The sequence below is a fragment of the Triticum aestivum genome, chromosome 2A (genome assembly GCF_018294505.1).
Source record: "Triticum aestivum cultivar Chinese Spring chromosome 2A, IWGSC CS RefSeq v2.1, whole genome shotgun sequence".
Classification (NCBI taxonomy): domain Eukaryota; kingdom Viridiplantae; phylum Streptophyta; class Magnoliopsida; order Poales; family Poaceae; genus Triticum; species Triticum aestivum.
Genome location: NC_057797.1, coordinates 6,103,375 through 6,108,542, shown reverse-complemented (window position 1 = coordinate 6,108,542; position 5,168 = coordinate 6,103,375).

Sequence of the window (5,168 nt, the reverse complement as noted above, 5' to 3'; positions counted from 1 at the left end):
ATGGATATTTAGATTAGGAAGATTCAAGACAAAAGTTCATATTGACATAGAGAATAATAATACTTCAAGCAAACCAACAAAGCAATTATGTTTTCTTAAAGTAACATGGCCAAAGAAAGTTCATCCCTACAAAATCATATAGTTTAGTCATGCTCCATTTTCGTCACACAAGAATGCTCTCATCATGCACAAGCCCGATGACAAGCCAAGCAATTGTTTCATACCTTAATAATTTCAAACTCATAAACTTTCACGCAATACATGAGCGTGAGCCATGGATATAGCACTATGGGTGGAATAGAATATAATGATGGGGGTTATGTGGAGAAGACAAAAAGGAGAAAGTCTCACATCAACGAGGCTAATCAATGGGCTATGGAGATGCCCATCGATTGATGTTAATGCAAGGAGTAGGGATTGTCATGCAACGGATGCACTAGAGCTATAAATGTATGAAAGCTCAACAAAAGAAACTAAGTGGGTGTGCATCCAACTTGCTTGCTCATGAAGACCTAGGGCACTTGAGGAGGCCCATTGTTGAATATACAAGCCAAGTTCTATAATGAAAATTCCCACTAGTATATGAAAGTGATAACTCAAGAGACTCTCTATATGAAGAACATGGTGCTACTTTGAAGCACAAGTGTGGAAAAAAGGATAGTAGCATTGCCCCTTTTTATTTATTTTCTCTTTTTTGGGGGCCTTTTTTTTCTTTGGCCTTTCTCTTTTTTTGGGACAATGCTCTATTGAATGATGATCATCACACTTCTATTTATTTACAACTCAATGATTACAACTCGATACTAGAACAAAGTATGACTCTATATGGATGCCTCCGGCGATGTACCGGGATATGCAATGAATCAAGAGTGACAAGTATGAAAAAAATTATGAACGGTGGCTTTGCCACAAATACTATGTTAACTACATGATCATGCTAAGCAATATGACAATGATGAATGTGTCATGATAAACTGGATGGTGGAAAGTTGCATGGCAATATATCTCGGAATGGCTATGGAAATGCCATAATAGGTAGGTATGGTGGCTGTTTTGAGGAAGATATAAGGAGGTTTATGTGTGAAAGAGTGTATCATATCACGGGGTTTGGATGCACCGGCGAAGTTTGCACCAACTCTCGATGTGAGAAAGGGCAATGCACGGTACCGTAGAGGCTAGCAATGATGGAAGGGTGAGAGTGCGTATAATCCATGGACTCAACATTAGTCATAAAGAACTCATATACTTATTGCAAAAATCTACAAGCCATCAAAAACCAAAGTATTAAGTGCATGCTCCTAGGGGGATAGATTGGTAGGAAAAGACCATCACTCGCCCCCGACCGCCACTCATAAGGAGGACAATCAAATAACACCTCATGTTTCAAATTTGTTGCATAACGTTTACCATATGTGCATGCTACGGGACTTGCAAACTTTTAACTCAAGCACTTCCCAAATTCACAATTACTCTACTAGCATGACTTTGATATTACTACCTCCATATCTCAAAACAATTATCAAGCATCCAACTTTTCTTAGTATTCAACACACTCAAAAGAAAGTTTCACAAATCTTGAATACCAAGCATGTTACTATTAAGGAAATTACCATGCTATTAAGACTCTCAAAATAATTTAAGTGAAGAATGAGAGATCAATAGTTTCTTTAAAACAAATCCACCACCATGCTCTAAAAGATCTAAGTGAAGCACATAGAGCAAAATTATAGCGCTCAAAAGATATAAGTGAAGCACATAGAGCAAAACTACTTAGCTCAAAGAGATATAAGTGAAGCACATAGAGTATTCTATCAAATTCTAATTCATGTATGGCTCTCTCAAAAGGTGCGTACAGAAAGGATGATTGTGGCACACTAACAACCAAAGACACAAATAATACAAGACGCTCCAAGCAAAACACATATCATGTTGGTGAATAAAAATATAGCTCCAAGTAAATTACCGATGGAAGTGGACGAAAGAGGGGATGCCTTCTGGGGCATCCCCAAGCTTTGACTTTTTGCTGTCCTTGGATTATCTTGGGGGTTCCATGAGCATCCCCAAGCTTAGGCTCTTGCCACTCCTTGTTCCATAATCCATCACAAGAATTCACCCAAAACTTGAAAACTTCACAACACAAAACTCAATAGAAATCTCGTGAGCTCCATTAGAGAAAGAAAACAAAAGACCACTTCAAGGTACTGTAATGAACTCATTATTTATTTATAATGGTGTTAAACCTACTGTATTCCAACTTATCTATGGATTATAAACTATTTTACTAACCATAGATTCATCAAAATAAGCAAACAACACACGAAAAACAGAATCTGTCAAAAACAGAACAGTCTGTAGTAATCTGTAGCTAGCGCAAGATCTGGAACCCCAAAAATTCTAAACTAAATTGCTGGACGTGAGGAATTTATCTATTAATCATCTGCAAAAATAATTAACTAAATATTACTTTCCAAATAAAAATGACAGCAGCTCTCGTGAGCGCTAAAGTTTCTGTTTTTACAGCAAGTTCAACAAGACTTTCCCCAAGTCTTCCCAACGGTTCTACCTGGCACAAACACTAATTAAACACAAAAAACACAACCAAAACAGAGGATAAATAATTTATTTCTTGAATAACAGCAAGGAAAAATATTGGGTTGTCTCCCAACAAGCGCTTTTCTTTAAAGCCTTTTTAAGCTAGGCAATGATAATTTTAATGATGCTCACATGAAAGACAAGAATTGAAGCACAAAGAGAGCATCATAAAATATGTGACAAACACATCTAAGTCTAACATACTTCCTATGCATAGGCATCTTATAGGCAAACAAATTATCATGGCAAGCAAAAACTAGCATATGCATGGAAGAGGAAAGAAACAATACTAATCTCAACATAACAAGAGGTAATTTAGTAACATGAAAATTTCTACCCCCATATTTTTCCTCTCTCATAATAATTACATGTAGGATCATAAGCAAATTCAACAAAATAGCTATCACATAAAATATTTTCAACATGATCCACATGCATGCAAAGTTGACACTCTTCCAAAATAGTGGGATTAATATTAACTAGAGTCATGACCTCTTCAAACCCACTTTTATCAAAAACTTCATAAGATTGAACATTATCCAAATACGTGGGATCTAAAGATGACACTCTTCCAAACCCACTTTCAGTATTATTGCAAACACTATTATCAATCTCATATTCATCATCGGGAGTAAATAAATTTTTAAGATCAAAAGGAGAATCACCCCAATCATGATCATTGCAACAAGTAGAGGACATAGCAAAACTAGCATCCCCAAGCTTAGGGTTTTGCATATTATTAGCACAATTGACATTAATATAATTTATAATAGAATCATTGCAATCATGCTTTCTATTCAAAGATCTATCGTGAATCGCTTCATGAGGTAATTCATCACACTTTTCAGATTCACGAATTTCAAGCAAAACTTCATAAAGATAATCTAGTGCACAAAACTCACTAGAAATTGGTTTATCATAATTGGACCTCTTAAAAAGATTAGCAAGTGGATGAGGATCCATAGATCTTAGGTTCTCTGTTTAGTAATAAATAAACAACTATTCTAACCATATGAGCAAACAAGAAGCAAGCGGGCAAAAAGAGCAAAATAGAGAAAGAGAGGGAGGATAGAGAGAGAGAGGGCGAATAAAACGGCAAGGGTGAATCGGGGGGAGAGGAAAACGAGAGGCAAATGGAAAATAATGTAATGCGGGAGATAGGGATTGTGATGGGTACTTGGTATGTTGACTTTTTGCGTAGACTCCCCGGCAACGGCGCCAGAAATTCCTCTTGCTACCTCTTGAGCTTGCGTTGGATTTCTCCGAAGAGGAAAGGATGATGCAGCAGAGTAGCGTCAGTATTTCCCTCAGTTTTTTAGAACCAATGTATCAATCTAGTAAGAGGCCATGCTCAAGTCCCTCGTACCTGCACAAAACGATAGCTACTCGCAACCAACACGATTAGGGGTTGTCAATCCCTTCACGGTCACTTACGAGAGTGAGATCTAATAGATATAACTTGGTATTTTTGGTATAGAGATGCAAAGTGAAAAGTAAAAGGCAAAGTAAAAAAGCAAAGCAAGATTAAAGTGATGGAGACTGATATGATGAGAATAGGCCCGGGGGCCATAGGTTTCACTAGTGGCTTCTCTCAAGAGCATAAGTATTCTACGGTGGGTGAACAAATTACTGTTGAGCAATTGACAAAATTGAGCATAGTTATGAGAATATCTAGGCATAATCATGTATATAGGCATCACGTCCGTGACAAGTAGACCGAAACGATTCTGCATCTACTACTATTGCTCCACTCATTGACCGCTATCCAGCATGCATCTAGAGTATTAAGTTAAAAACAGAGTAACGCTTTAAGCAAGATGACATGATGTAGAGAGATAAATTCATGCAATATGAAATAAACCCCATCTTGTTATCCTCGATGGCAACGATGCAATACGTGCCTTGATGCCCCTTCTGTCACTGGGAAAGGACACCGCAAGATCGAACCCAAAGCTAAGCACTTCTCCCATGGCAAGAAAAACCAATCTAGTAGGCCAAACCAAATTGATAATTCGAAGAGACTTGCAAAGATAACTAATCATACATAAAAGAATTCAGAGAAGATTCAAATATTATTCATAGATAGACTTGATCATAAACCCACAATTCATCGGTCTCAACAAACACACCGCAAAAAAGAAGAAGATTACATCGAATAGATCTCCACAAGAGAGGGCGAGAACTTTGTATTGAGATCCAAAAAGAGAGAAGAAGTCGTCTAGCTAATAACTATGGACCCGAAGGTCTGAGGTAAACTACTCACACTTCATCGGAGAGGCTATGATGATGTAGAAGCCCTCCGTGATGACGGCCCTCTCCGGCGGAGCTCCGGAACAGGCCCCAAGATGGGATCTCATGGATACAGAAAGTTCTGGCGGTGGAATTTGGTTTTTGGCTCCGTCTCTATTCGTTTGGGGGTACATAGGTATATATAGGAGGAAGAAGTACGTTGGTGGAGCTTCGGTGGGCCCACGAGGGTGGGGGCGCGCCTGGGGGTATAGGGCGCGCCCCCCTACCTCGTGCCACCTCGAAGCTTCCTTGGCGTAGGGTCCAAGTCTCCTGGGTCATATTCGGGA